Below are 16,645 nucleotides of genomic sequence, written 5' to 3'. Positions count from 1 at the left end.
AAAACAAAAAGAAAAGAAAGAAATGTCTTTTACCTGCAGAATGACGGGACTTCCCAAATACGGTAGGTCACGATTGGCTTTCCTATTATCCAAGCCCAACAGGATCTCTCCTAAGCATAAACAAGCTGGGCTCCTGCGCAGCTCCATTTGCTCAACAAGGCCCAGAAGACGGGGATCACCTCTCAAGTCTTCATCAACATGCCCTTGGAAGACATACACATGTAACAAGCAAAAGCCAAAGGCCCTCCGCCTAGCAACATAAGAAACGGTGGGGTCGACCCTGTTGATGAATCGATCTATGAAGTTCAACATTCGCACTCCCTTCGAAGTCACTAGACGGTCCACCTCAAGTCTAGTCAACCCAAGCAAGTCTCTAAATTTGCTCTTATACCCTTGCGAAGTAGAAGGAATGGCAGGCAAGTGTTCAGGGTCTCACCCACCAATAGCGGCAATTTCTTCAGGAAATGGGCAAATATCGCCTCCAGGAAACGCAAAAACATGGTAATTCGGGTCCCAATAGTCAAGACAAGCATCCAAGAACGGTTTAACAACCTTGATGAGTGTTAAACTCAATAATGATCCAAGATTATAGGCGCCCATATCATATTTTTCCATGTTCGAAAATTCATTGGTCCATTCCTTCAAGCGAATCTCCAAAGTATTCATAATGAAGAGTTTATTTTGAGAATTTTATGTAATAAGACGAAGAAGAGACGGAAGAATTGTGTGAATAAAAGCTCCGTCGACGTTTCTATTTATACTAATTTCTGTTTCCAAAAATCTGCTAGAATAGAACAACTTGGGAACAGGCGCAGCACCTGCTGCGCCTCTTCAAAGGGACGCAGCTCATGCTGCGCCTCTTCCTCAGCTTCACTTCTATGATTTTCCGCGTTGGATCTTTCCTAATTCCATGACGAATAATTTCCTATTCCTACGGGTTATTATTTTGGTAAATACATGAAGATTACCATGTTTCAGGTTTCCTAATTCCGCGGGCACGCATTTCGAGGCAACGTCGACATTTTCGCCATTTTACCACACTTGCACATTTTCATTTTAAGAAATAATTCACATTTTCATTTTAAGAAATAATTTTCATTTTCATTTTAAGAAATAATTTTCATTTTTATTTTAGGAAATAATTTTCATTAGGAAATAATTTTCATTTTACTCCATTTTAGGACGTAATTATCATTTCGATTTACATTTATTTCATTTATTTCATTTTTTCATTTCTTTTTTAAATCATCTCACTCCTAACTTATAGATTTCTGTTTTTTCCTTTTTTAGGGGGTAACCCTCCCTACCGTCCGGTCATTTCCGGCAAATTTTTTGCAAATTTTTGCAATTTTTTTGAATCTTTTGTTTTGCGCTAATTAAGGCCATATGTATATGCAAATGAATGTCTCGCGTGATTTCTACGTAAATTTCGGCAGCATGACGGCGTAAACCGTCATCTACCAAACCTGTTCAAAAGCTAACCTGCAGGTACAAGCAACGCAACCCAGCAGCAAAGGCACTCAGGCCATCGTATATACAACCAAAAAAGGGAAACGTACAACAAACTGGGGGCTCGAGCCCCAAACAAAGTCCAGAATGTTCAAAATGAAGGTCCAAATGTACAACTGTGCAAAATACAGCCAACAAACAAACAAAAACTGTACAAAACTACTGCTGGTCACCCTCCAGCTCCGCAACCGTTGCCGCAAGAGCAGCAATCTCGGCGTCACGAACCTCGAGTTCCCTCAATAAGCGAGCTGTCTCCTCCCGAGACTGGGTCAACTCTCGCTCCAGCTCGCGGTCACCCTGTAAACAACAAAATTGGCTCATGTCAATCATTCCAAGAAAAATTGGAAAATCAAAATTTAAAAATGAAATAGGCACAAGGTTCATACCTGACGGCCTCGACCGCCGACAAGTGCCTCGACGGCAGTAGCTCGCAGCCGGTTGGCCACCCTCCATAACGCCACGAACCGAGACGGCGCGACCTGTATTTTCAAAAAGAAATTCTCAATAATTGAATAAACTCAATCAAATGTGTTATTACACAAAAAGTTATGCAAAGTTAGAGGATTTACCCTCCGAATCAGATGCTGCCAATCGTCCAGGCCAGCATCCGTCACAGCCACGTCAAAGTCACGCAGCTCGGAGATCGTCGTCCTCCCGGTCGCGTCAGTGTACTCGAGGGTCTCGGGGTACTCTGGGGGCTCGATGCCCGCCGCCTCAACCTCCTGCAAAACCAAATGTTTCTCATTAATCGATGATCTTTCATCATAGTTCTCAAAAATCAAGTAAAGAGGAAGAGTAAAAGATGCTCACCACTACCGGCCAGTACGCCAACCTCCCGTAAAGGAACGCCGAGTAGTCCTCGCCAGGAAGAAGGAGGGCGTCACCACTAGCGCCACCCAAGTCCGTCTCCTCTCTCGCCTCGAAGGCTCCCCGAACATCGTCCTAGGAGGGTTGATGGGAAGCGTCAACACGTCCCGAGAGCACCGACGAGCCAAGCGCTCGCCTAAGTACCACACAGGACCCATCGACGTCCTCAACGGCGGTAGCCCGGCTCGAGCTCCTAGGTCGAAGGACCTCAGCCACAAAAGGAGGCACGTCAGCGTACTCCGCCCAAGGCCTGGGCACCCACTGGGACAAGATAAACAAAGGAATCATTCTTATGATCAATTTAAAAACAATATAGAAGCAAATGGATATAAGTGAGATACTTGTTTGTCTAGTCAAGAGCGTTCACGTCCCGCCGGTAGACACCGTGAGAAGAACGCTTGCTCTTCGTCCTGCACATCACCCAATCCCTCACCACGGGATAGGCCTTCTCCAGCGGCTCCGTCCTCTTGGGCGCGAGGCCCGGGAAGTAGGAGTACACCCACGCCTGCAAAGCAAGATAGTTAATGACAATCTTTCGTAACTTGGTAAGGAAAGGAATTGATTTTGTTCTAAATGAAGGTTCATACCTCCAGAAGTAGTCCAGTCCGACGGCGCCAGGAGAAGTCCCCTTCTCCATCAACTCCGGACGAACCATGGCCCTCATGAAGCGGATGAGGACCGCAAAACCAAGAAGTGACCAGTCCCAACGCCCTAGGGAGCTCGGGTCGAAAGGAAGGGAAGAAGCTTCGTCGATGACCTCTCGCCCTTGTCTCCGAGGTAAATCGAAAGAGAAACCACGAGCCACAAACGGACTCTCGCTCACCAGACAGGAGGAGGAGCCGTCTCCCTCCCGTCAATCGTCACCGTAGCGCCGGGATCTTTCCCGCAAAGTAGTCTCGAACGTAGGAGCTGGGCACCAAACCCGACACCGTGACAGCCCTCGGCCGACAAGTTCCACCGATCAACCTCCTAGCCTCGGCCGAGTCCGCCCTCATGGCAGTCTCCGGCCACTCCACAGCCTCAGACCCACACGGCAGACCAGAAATCATGCCGTAATCCTCCAGAGTGACTCCCTCCTCACCAAAAGGCATGTGAAACGTGGAAGTCGTATCCCAGAATCAGTCCAAGAAAGCGCGGACCAGGCTAAGGTTAGCCCGCATCTTCCTCTTCGCGATATCCCTCCAGGCCTGTACCAAAGCACCGAACGCTCCGCGCTCGATCATGGCGCGCTCCTCCGCCGACAGCCGCTCGTAGCACTCCATCGCTGTCGTGTAGCCTGAGAACGACCTAATGTTCCCGGCCTCCTATTATGATTTGAAACAAAAGCTATCTTTAGTTTTGAATGGAAATTGAAAGAAATTATGAACAAATGAATGAAAGAAGATGGGTGATGAGTAGTGAATTCCTATTTACCAAGCTCTTCACCGTCCTGTAGGACAGGTGACCCTCTGCAGCCCACAACAAGTGCCTACTCTCCCAGGTCTCAGCCCACGCAGGAGCTCGACTTAGCTGACGACCTCCTCGTCCCACGTTGGCCCGTCTCGGGGCCTCCTCCTCCTCAACAGCCTCCTCCTCATGGATCTCGTCCCCAGCAGCCATCACCGCAGCGGTGAAGGCCTGCTCTAAAGCCTCCTCAACAGTAGCAACATCTATCTCCATGGGAGTCCTCCCACCAACCCAATCACTCATGTGGTAATTTGGGTCAAGTCGAGCCTAATTCGAAGCCTAGTCTTGGGTTCAAGTCGAAATTTCGGCAGCATTTCGTTATTACGACGATTATGCCCTAGAAAAGTGTCCTGAAAAAGCTGTCACAAACAAAAATTCCGAGATGGTAGGAAGTTTACCCATCATTCAAGGATCCCAAATATCAAGTTTCATCGCAAATGGGCAATCCTAAGGCTATTTTCGAAGCAATTTACGGTTTAGCTGTGAAACCGTCTCAAATTTCACTCAAAGGCTCAAAACTCAACGAAAGTTCAAGACAAATACATGGTTATGTTCCTTATATTACCAATTATCCATTTCTAATGTCAATTTGACAAGGCAAATGCATTTGGGGAAAAAGCCCCAAATTTTCGATCAAATTGGGTCATAAACCCTAATTTTTCGATCCAAAATTGAGCAAATACCGAAGATTAATGCAAGAATGAGACACATACCTCGATTGGTCGTGATTAATGCAAGCTTTTGGATCAAACCTTGGCGGAAATGGTGAAGGTTTGAGAGAGAAATGTGTAAATTATGTTTCGAAATAATGATTCTCAACTCCTCTGATTATCGCGTTTTTACGCAGAAAATACACTTTGGGGAATAGACGCAGCAGGCGCTGCGCCTCTCCCAAGAGACGCAGCTATTGCTTCGCCTCTTCCTTGTGTTCCCTCCATACGAATTTTCAAAAATTCGTTATGAGTTCGTTATTTGTGGGCCCATCTTTGGTGCGCCTCTTCCCCGATGCTATTTTATCCTTTTGGTCCGTTTGACATTTTCTTTCGTTCCGGCCCGCACTTTTCCAAGCCAGCAGCAGACTGTTGCATATTATTTATTTCTTCCGAGACCTTTGCTCGTCGCAACGAGCATTTATTCCTTCAATTGTTTCGACACGCCTTCGTTATAACGAGAGTAAGCGGATATACCTATCCCTCTCACGACATGGAGATTAATTCCCGATCATATTCCCCAACGAGAGTAAGCGGATGCACTTTCCCTCTCAAGACATGGAGATCAACATTGCCTTCTCTCAGCAGTTCCCGCCTGTGTCCTGCTACTCGCAATTGTTTCTCGAAGACTACCCAAGCAGCCTTCTCTCAGCAGTTCCCGCCTGTGTCCTGCTATTCGTAATTATTTCTCGAAGACTACCCAACCAGTCTTCTCTCGGCAGTTCCCGCCTGTGTCCTGCTACTCACCTTATTTAGCCCCCACGCTTGATCTTCGCTCAATAGCTCCCATGTACCTCCGGAAGCATTTCGAGAAGAAGTCTCAGGTATGGTTTCTTCTTATGGCTGGCGAGCCTCCTTACGTAGTCTAATGGACTTTAAACGGCCCTCCCCGATAGTCGACAGACTCTAAAATGTTCCCGACGACAGGTCCTTGGCTCAGACCCCTTGAGCCGCCTCGCGTCGCCTTAGTCGTCAAGTTGTAATCTTCGATTGACCTGATGGCTATACTTTGACTTTTGCCTTGTCCAAGCCTTAGTCAAAGTGGGGGCTCTGTAGATACCTCATTTCTGCATCTCCCGTAAACCACCCGGTGATGATTGGGCCGCATGTTTGGTACGCGGAACGATTTGTGACAGTTCGTAAGTTTATCGTCAAGTGATTGCTCAAATATTAATGTCTACCTCTTAGTTGTCATCTACGTGCCGATACGGTCGTTTTGACAGTAATTAGAGTACATTTGGAGTCCGGGCCTGAAACCGTCTTCATTTTCTGATAACCGTTAAATCCCGAGTCAGAATGTTCTGGAATGTTCTGGATATTTCTATTCCATATTTTATAAATACTTCATAATCTTTATCCTTTGGTAAACAATTTCCCGAAATATTCACACAAAAATATTAAGGAAAACCAAATTATTCCGTCCTACCATAACTTAAACACGAAAATCTTTCTTTCGCGGGAGGAAACCACTTGGGAACAGACGCAGCAGGCGCTGCGCCTCTTCCAAGAGACGCAGTGGCTGCTGCGCCTCTTCCCAGGTCCTTTTCTGCGTAATTTCTCGTATCTTTTTCATATCTTTCCAAGATTCACTTCCAAAGAGTCTCCGAAACCCTAATGCCTCCACGTGATTAGTATAAATAGGAGCCTTCGCTCCTCATATTTCTCACGCGAGTGTCCGCCCTTCTCTTCTCCCTTTGCATTCTAGACCTTTGTTCTTACTTTTTGGCGTCTACGTGCTTGAACATTCGACCACGTAAGCTCGGATCCTTCTGAGTACCAGCGTCATTTGCATGACCGACCAATTTGACCAACTCCACAATCAATTAATATAATTAATCTAATCGTTTTCCTCTTACGAGGGCACTTTCTTTACATTCGCGTCGAGCATCACTAATCGATATCTTAATCCTTCTCGTTTCGTCAAACATGTAAGTCTGAGGGTGTTAATCTCTCTTTTATTTATTGTTATTTACCTTTTTGTATCATCAATTGTAAGGTTTATGTCGAAAACATCTCTTAAAACCGATTTCTAAAACCGTGCTTTAAAACCTCTTTTTACGGATTTCCAGAAGACAAACCGTCGAGAAAGGACGCAGCAACTGTTGCGCCTCTTCGAAGGAGCGCGATTCTCGCTGCGCCTCTTCGTGAGGGCCGCAGAGCCTCGCTTCCTTTCTTCTTCCTTAAATCCTCTCGTAAACTCGTTTTCTTTTGATTTGTTATTTGTTTGTTCGTTAATTCTTCGACGTAATTGCATAACAATTTCACATGTATAATTCATCATTCATTAACATATATAATTTATCATTGTTCCGACTTAAATCCCAAGTAATTCATATTTGCGGGTTTTCGTCATTAAATTCAATCCGGGTTGTAGAAATTCGATTTGTTCATATTGAGTTTCTGGAATTCGATCTTTGATATATTTTCATCTGTTTATTGTCGCATTCATCATTATATTTGTTATCAATTCGTCATATTTAACCTAATTAATTAGTTAGTTTGTTTAATCTATTAATCAATCTTTTGTTCATGTAATTAATCCGTCTTTATTCCGTCTTATCCATGTTTTATTGTTTTATGACCCATTAATCACTTGTAAATAATCTGTTAATTACTTTCATCTGAGTAAATAATTTAATCAATCATTAAATTTACCAACGAGTATTAACAACACGCAATTCCGGCTTCACAGCCAGAATTCAGGTCAGGAACAGACGCAGCAACTGCTGCGCCTATTCCAAGGGACGCAGCTCTGCTGCGCCTGTTCCGGGTTGAATTTTGTCCCTGAACGCCGTTTTTGCCTTGACCTAGTTTAATTAGTCTGCGTATAATCAACTATTATCCGTATTATCACCTTCTGATATGTTCGTTAATTCCTTCTTTTATTCCTTTTCTCAAATTGTCCGTTTTAAAGGTATTTTCGACATAAATCGCCTAATCCATTGTAATTATTGTAATTTTTCCATATTGTAGTTTTCTTTATTGTTTTTATCATATTTCTTGTATCATTTGTATGTTTTCACATGTAATTGAACATTAAATCCTACTTCGACCCAATTGTATGCTAATTACGTGTCAACCGACTTAGTCTAATCTTCACATGCTAGGATTAAAACTTGGATGTTGCATTGCATGCATATAATCGCCGATATATCGAGTACGAATAACTTCCCTAATCATTAGTAGAGGCCGCTATCGAGGCGGGCGGGATTAGGTGTTCGATCAAAAGAGCTTCCTAATACGTACCCTCACCCCTTACTCCAGATCTCCGTGAGCACCCGTGTTCATTGGCATCCACGAGAGTCATTCTAGGCATAGAATGCTAAGGGTAACGATTGCTTAGTGTTCATGTCTCTACTTTGTGTCTTGACATGGCACGAGGTATTCGAACGGTTCCAATTTCCCATAAAAATTGGTGGCGACTCCAACAAAAATGCAAACGCTTGTTCTCTTCCTCCCAAGCGCCCCCGTGGGCACCCCCGCTGTCCACAGTAAGTCATATTCGACCGAGTAACCAACTTAGAAAACCGTAGTATTACAGTCTTCCCTCCTTAAAAAGAACTTCGTCCTCGAAGTTCACACTATACACACAAAACAAGACCAACAACTACAACACAACTCCTCCACAACTACTACCAGAACCAAACCACTCCCACTACATAAAACAAAACACCCAACACAAACTGACAAGATGACACAAACATAGCTAAACCAACTCAAACTAACTCAAAACAAGCACACTAACTCAAAAACAAGCACGCGACCATCTCTTACCCCCCTAAAAGACAACGGTTACGCCCCGTAACCAAACATACCTGGTCGAAAAGGTGGGGAAAACGCTCTCTCATCGCCTAATATGGTTCCCCTGTGGCCTATTCCACATTATGATTAGACCAAAGCACCTTAAGTAAGACGGTCTCACCATTCCTTATCTTGCGTACTTTGCGGTCTAAGATCTCCTTAGGAACCTCCGCATAAGATAAAGACTCATCAAGCTCTATGTTCTCAACCTCAAGCACATGTGATGGATCACTCACGTACTTCTTGAACTGCGAAACATGAAACACGTTGTGGACTCGGTCCAATGCTGGTGGTAAAGCTAGCCGGTAGGCTACTTCACCGACACGATCCAAAATCTCATACGGGCCGATAAACTTTTGGCTCAACTTACCTTTCTTGCCAAACCTCATAATTCCTCGCATAGGTGACACTTTCAAAAGGACTTTGTCACCTACTGCGAACTCGATGTCCCTGCGGTGCAAATCTGCATAACTCTTTTGGCGATCCTGAGCTGCTTTCATCTTTTGACGAATCAGACGAACTTGCTCAATCATATCTTGCACTATCTGTGGTCCTAAAACCACTGCCTCAGCACTGTCGTCCCAACAAACTGGACTCCTACACTTCCTGCCATACAAAGCCTCGAAAGGTGCCATCCCAATACTGGTGTGATAGCTGTTGTTGTAAGAAAACTCAATCAAGTCCAGCCTATCTTCCCAACTCCCACCGAACTCCATGACACAAGCCCTCAGCATGTCCTCCAAAGTCTTGATAGTCCTCTCAGTCTGACCATCTGTGGCAGGATGAAAAGATGTACTCATCTTTAAGGTTGTTCCCATCGAATCCTGCAACTCTTGCGAAAACCTGATATGAATCTCGCATCTCAATCCGACACTATATCCTTAGGCACACAATGTAACCGAACCACATGCTTTCTATAAACGAAAGCTAGATGTATCTTGGTCCAAGTATCCTTCATCGGGATGAAGTGAGCTGACTTTGTTAAACGATCGACGATCACCCAAATCATATTGTTACCTTGCTGTGTCCTTGGTAACCCCACTATGAAGTCCATAGAGACCGACTCCCACTTCCACCCGGGTACCTCAAGTGACTGAATCTTACCTTGCGGTCTTCCTTGCTCACCCTTTACTCTCTAGCATGTCAGACACTTAGCCACGAACTTGGCCACATCCCTCTTCATGTTAGGCCACCAAAACGTTTTCTTGAGGTCCTTATAAAGTTTGTCACCTCCTGGGTGAACTGAATAAGGAGTGCAATGAGCCTCTATCATGATTACTCTCCTCAAATCTGCGTCGTCAGGAACACACCATCTCCCATCAAAGCGAACACTCCCATATGTGTGGATAGAAAACCTGGAAACCGTGTCATTCTCCACCCTTGACTTCCATTCTTGGATCTTAGGATCAAGCTCTTGTTTTCTCTTTATATCATCATACAAATCTGGTTCGATCGTCAAATCCCCGACTCTATCCCCCTTCCGAATCATATGGATTCCCATCTTGGACATCTCATCCCTCAGCTTTAGCAAATGCATAGCTGTACACAACGAATGAACACTCTTCCTACTCAAACCATCTGCAACAACATTAGCCTTACCCTCATGATAGATGATCTCTATGTCATAGTCCCCAATCAGCTCCATCCATCGCCTTTGTCGTATGTTAAGTTCCTTCTGAGTGTAGATATATTTCAAACTCTTATGATCTGAAAACACCTTAAAGGTTGCCCCATAAAGATAGTGCCTCCAAATCTTAAGAGCAAAAACAACTGCACCCAGTTCCAAATAATGAGTAGGATAGTTCTCCTCATACGGCTCCAGCTGCCTCGACGCATAAGCTATAACCTTCCCATTCTGCATCAAAAGACATCCTAAACCATTCTTTGAAGCATCGGTGTATACTTCAAAATTCTCACTTTCCTCAGGTAAAGCTAGGATAGGAGTTGTGGTCAAACGCTCCTTTAAGGTCTGGAACGCCGTCTCACAACTCTCATCCCACCGAAATATGGTCTCTTTCCTCATCAAAGCTGCCATAGGCCGCACGATCGTAGAAAAGTCTTTCACGAACCTCCTGTAGTAACCAGCTAAACCCAAGAAACTCCGAATCTCAGCAACATTCTTTGGTGATTTCCACTTGGTTAGATATCACGTGACCTAGAAAAGCCACTTTCTCTAGCCAAAACTCACACTTGGATAACTTGGCATATAACTGATTATCTCGTAAGGTCTGCAAAACTAACCTCAGATGCTCCTCATGCTCCTTCTTAGTCTTAGAGTAGACTAGGATATCATCAATGAAGACGAACATAAACTTGTCCAAAAACGGACTGAAGATCCGGTTCATAAGATCCATGAAAACTGTTGGTGCATTCGTCAAACCAAAAGGCATCACTACATACTTATAGTGACCATAACGCGACCGGAAAGTTGTCTTAGGAATATCCTCATCTACTATCCTCAACTGATGATAACCCGACCTCAAATCGATCTTAGAGAACACTCCTGCGCCACTCAGCTAATAAAAAAGGTCATCAATCCTTGGCAAAGGATACCTGTTCTTCACTGTGACATGATTAAGCTCCCTATAGTCGATGCATAGCCTCATGCTCCCATCTTTCTTTTTCACAAACAACACTGGTGTTCCCCACGGTGACACACTAGGCCGGATATACCCCTTGTCTAACAGATCATGTAGCTGTTTCTTCAACTCTTCTAGTTCTTTGGGTGCCATACGGTATGGTGCTTTAGATATAGGACATGTTCCCGGTTTGAGCTCCACATTGAAGTCAATATCTCTCTTAGGTGGTAACCCCGGTATCTCATCTGGAAAAACATCACTAAACTCTCCAACCACATGTATATCAGATGCTGTCAGCTACTCCGCACGCCTATCTCTCACTTGGCAAAGAATCAAGGGACACTTTCTTTTGTTGGCAATCTATCTTAGCATCATACTTACCCAACCAGTCCATCCCGACGATGACCTCAAACCCATCCATAGGAAACTCTAACAAGTTGACCGGTAAGTCTACCTCTCCTACCAACATGGACACATCTCTATACAACGTAACACAAGACACCGACTCCCCAGAAGGTATAAACACATCATCTTTTACAAGTTCATACTCCCCCAAACCCATAGATAAGGCATGACCTCTAGACACAAAAGAGTGGGTTGCCCCTGAGTCAAACAAAATGAAAAATGGTGTATTATGAACAAGAAAGGTACCGGTAACTACATGAGCATCGTTCTCTGCCTCTTATTTGCCCATAATTAAGAGCTTCCCGTTGCTTTTCTGGCCTCCACCCTAGACCGAGGTGTTCGAAGTATTCGGCTTAGCTGCCGAGTTCTGAGTCACACTATTGTTCGGGCGCTGATTGGATCCTCCACTGTTGCGGTTGAAACCGCCATTGTTGTTGTTCTGCCCTCCACGGTTGCCCCAAGACCCAGATGGCCTGTTGCTAGAAAAACTCTGACTCGGAGCCTGAGAGAAACTCCCCTGATAAGCTCCTGAAAACGCTCCAACTTTGGCACTGGTACAGTCGTGCCTCTTGTGACCCACTCCACCACAGTTGTAGTAAGTAAGGTTGGAGTTGTCACTAACACTCCGACCACCACCTCTTTTCCATGCTCGAGATCGCTATGAAAACCGAGATCCTCCCGAAAAAGCCCTAGACTGACCATAGTTCCTTTTCTTGTGGCCCAACTGATTGCCGCTCTCACTCTCTGCTTTCCTCTTTTCAGTGATCCTCTCCTTAGCCTCCTTGGCCAAGTCCACCAACCTCTCAGCTTGCCCAGCCCGCGAGTATACCTCTTTCAGATCGGTAATAACTCAAGCTGGTAACCTATTCATCATCTTGGGTGCCAACCCCTTCTCGCAACGAAGAGCCAAACCTCGCTGCCCCAGCTGCATGTCTTGTGCGTAACGTGACAACTCAAGGAACCGGTGATAGTACTCTGTAACAGTCATGTCATCAGACATGGTGAAAGAATCAAACTCGGATCTCAACTTGTGACGGATCTGTTCCGGCACGAATGACTCTCTATAGCGCTCTTTAGACCTGCCCACGGTATAGCACCGAGCCCCGCATCCTTGTAGTATCCCCTGGCATCTTCTTTCACGTTCTGCCACCAAACTGCAGCCTCACCCCTCAGTAGGGATAACAACGGGTTAGGTATGGGTCGGGTCCAGCAAGACCCGGACCCGGACCCGTCACCCTCACCTTGGACCCTTACCCGACCCAGACCCTATAGGGTCTAAAATCATCAGACCCATACTGACCCATACGGGTTGGGGTCAGGTCCGGGTCTACCCGCGGGTCTGACAGTTAGATCGCCATTTTTAGCTTTTGAAGCCATTTTTGGACCCTTCAAACTTTCACTGGCAAATTACCAATACAAAATATATCCTGATATGCTTTATTAGTATACAAATAAACACTAAAATTAATTGAATAACAAATTACCCTAAATCAAATCAATGCGTAAATTTAATCGAATAGCAAATTACCCTAAAATCAAATTAAATAAGTTTAATACCCAAATCGAAACAAAACTACACCTTATAAGTTATAACAAATCAGTTTTGACTCAAATTAATCGAAATCAATAAACAAATTAAAAAAAGAGAGATGAATTTGAAAGTTAACTTCATTAAAATTGACAAAGGGAGATATGAGAACTCCGTCCTTGTCCTCGCAGGTCGCCGGTTCGTTGGTCACCGGTGCTGTAGCCGGAGCTTAGACCGGTGCTGTAGCCGGAGTTTAAGGTTTGTTTGTTTGGGTTAGGATTTGTGTAGGTAGAAGTTGGAAGAGAGAGAGCCAAGAGGTAAAGCTTGGCGTTTTGTTACTACACTTGTCTACTGCTTGTGTATTTTGCAAGTTTATTAGGATTTTTTTTTTAATTAAACAGGTCTAAGGGTTGGGTCCGGGTCTCATAAATCAGACCCAGACCCAGACCCGAAATTTTTATACAGAACCCATACCCGACCCATGCCCATCGGGTCCCAAAAAAATTAGACCTAGACCCGACCCATTAAGGTCCGACCCGAAGGGTCTGGGTCGGGTCCCCGACCCACTGCCATCCCTACCCCTCGGGTAGTACACCACCTGTTCGACAGCCAACTCCGGCGGACACTTCACAACCTCAAGGAGACTCTCCATCTCGCGGTGCCAGTTATCGAGCAGCTTAGGTTCTCCGGTGCCCTCATAAGTCGAAGGGTTGAAGCGAGCAATGATGGTACTTAGGTGGGTTGCATCCACCGGTTTGTCAGCTCCCTTCTCCACGTTCTTAAGAGCCTCTAGGAGTGCTTCTTGCTGCTCAATCATACGGGGAACCTCATCTGTGGTCATCTCAGATGCTTGGATATACGCTGCTGACCTCTTTGGCGGCATTTTGAGCTGATAGCAGCAAGGAAACGTAAGCACATAGCCTACGGCTCAAAATAAACAAGACCTTCCGCCAAAGAAGCACTCGGCGAGTATGGTGAGATACGAGGTCGAGTATGGACTACTCGGTCGAGTACTACTATTACTCGGCCGAGTTTTCCACTCCAGTAGCCAAACGTCAAAACACAGAAAACATACTCGATCGAGTATGGGTACTACTCGGTCGAGTATGCCTTACTCGGTCGAGTATGCCTACTACTCGGCCGAGTGGTCACAATCCAGTAGCTACTGCTACGTGCACAACAAACAACACTCGGTCGAGTGCCTGGTTACTCGGCCGAGTATTCCCCTACTCGGTCGAGTACCCGCCGTGCTCGGCAGAGTCATGCAAAAAACGGGCTATAAACTATCATTAACATACTTATCATGCCTTTTTATATACATACGTACACAATACTCCACTACCCTTTTCAAAATCCGCGTAATAAACACATAACATGCTCAAGCTCAATCATATTCAAATTCGCAATCCGCCGTTTATATACTACCATGTTTCCAATTCCTTCATCATCTCATCCAACAACTTCACAAGATTCAAAGTTACATGTACTACACACGTGACTCGAAACATACAACGGTTCCCAAGACACCCATATCTTACCGGCTCTAGATCGTAAGGGCCTCATTGCGACTTCGGGACGTCTCCCAAGTCTTTGCGGTAGCTCCAAACAACTCTCCCCGGGTTCATTTTATTTAGACTCCCTATGTTCATTAGGTTTATTGATTTTAGGTTCCAGAATCATCGCTCTGATACCACTTTGTGACACCCCCACATACCAAGGTGCTTTACCAGGACCACCCTAGCATGAGAGACCGTCACCATCTCGGTTTCCCGAGGCTAGTATATCAAAGTTACCATTCCAAAACAACAATTATAAAAGTATCAAGCATTATCGTTTACATGTTCCAAAATCCAAAACCAAAATATTGTTTGCTAGAACTGAACAACTGAAACTATGAAAGTAAGTCTCATGACAACGGAAGCTAAACTCGAGTGATGACTCCCCATCTCATCCCCAAAGCTAATAATCATCATTACTGTATAATCAAAATAAGATAAGTACGATAAGATAAACAGCTGATCATCATCCACCTCCAACTCCCAATCACATCATGTAACTGACTACACACTAAAGTGTGTAGCCCTGCCAGTGGGGGACCGCAGCCGTACCTACCAAATCCCCGCTCATCAACGAGCGATAACCCTGTTCATTAATGTGCACATCCCCTCCTGTGGCGGGTTCCATAGAGGGCGAAATTAGAGCGTGAAGTCACTCCCGCAAGTGACTCTACTCAGCCGAGGACGCGCCTCGCGAACATCACCAACAACCATCACAACACCAACACCAAACTCCAATCCATCAACAGCAGATAATCACAATATCAATCGTACAAACAATTACCACATAATCTCAAATCAATTAAACAGTAAACCGAGTAGGGAAACCTACCTTAGCACAAACTGCAATGAGATAATCAAGCAAGCTAAAATGGCTCCTCTACGAAGTCTCCACCTAACAACAATCACATAATACCAATTACAACATGCCAAAATTCCCCTTTTCCCCAAATCATAACTAGGGCAAAAACCTTAAAAGACAATCAATAGAACTTATGAAATCAGAGGCTTACCGACACAATCGACGCAAGGAAAGATGAACTAGACTCGCGAACGATCGACGCACTTGGGAGAGAGATTTGGAGAAGATTAGAGTTACGTTGTATGCTTAGGTTTTGTTAAAATGATTAAGAACTGTAAATCCCGTTTTATATAACTCTAATCCTTTCTAAATCAAACCGTAGAAATAAACCTCGTCAGACCGGATACTCGGTCGAGTATAGAGTATACTCGGCCGAGTATCCTCTACTCGGTCGAGTATTCCCATACTCGGCCGAGTATTCCTGGACAGTAGTCTGTTCAGAAACACACGACACACTTACTCGGCCGAGTAAGCCATATTCGGCCGAGTAACCAACTTAGAAAACCGTAGTATTGCAACCGCAGCCTTGCCCACCTAAGCCTCGCTCGTCGGAACGAGCAACAACACATGTTCATTAATGTGCACATCCCCCTTGTGACGGGTTCCACAAGGGGCGAATCAAGGGCGTAAAGCCACTCCCGCAAGTGACTCCACTCAGCCGAGGACGTACCTCACCAACATAACCATTCCACCACAACTCCAACAAACAAGAAAGACAAGCCAACAACAATACTAATCATGGCAATACAATCATAACCACCACATCTTAAATTAACTATACAATCAACTTAGTAGGGAAAACCCTACCTTTTCGCAATCCAAGCACACACAAGCAATCAATAACAATTCTCCATGACACCGTCACCTACACACAAATAATCACATACCATCACTATAACCATTCACCCAAAATAACCCAAATCAATAAGTAGAGCAAAACCCTAAAAAATAACCTATTAACTGATTAGAAAACACTAGAGACTTACCAACGAAATCGGGACAAAAGAGGGAAGTGTAGACTTGTGATCGATCAATTAGCCTTGAGAGTGATTAGGGTGATTAGAGGGGTGAGGAACGTAGTTTAGCTTTTGATAGAATGAATAGTAACTGTTAAACGAAGTTTATATATAATCTCTAATCACCTTAATCAAACCGCAGAAATTAACCCCGTCAGACCGGATACTCGGTCGAGTACGTGCAGTACTCGGTCGAGTACCCTTTACTCGGCCGAGTATTACACTACTCGGCCGAGTGTTCCTAGACAGTAGCCTGACCAGAAAACACACGACGCTCTACTCGGCCGAGTTAGCCCTATTTGGCCGAGTAACAAGACCCAGAATACCGTGGTATTACAGTCTTCCCTCCTTAAAATGAACTTCGTC

This window comes from Silene latifolia, chromosome 10 (genome assembly GCF_048544455.1).
Source record: "Silene latifolia isolate original U9 population chromosome 10, ASM4854445v1, whole genome shotgun sequence".
Lineage (NCBI taxonomy): Eukaryota > Viridiplantae > Streptophyta > Magnoliopsida > Caryophyllales > Caryophyllaceae > Silene > Silene latifolia.
Note: the sequence above shows the minus strand (reverse complement) of the source record.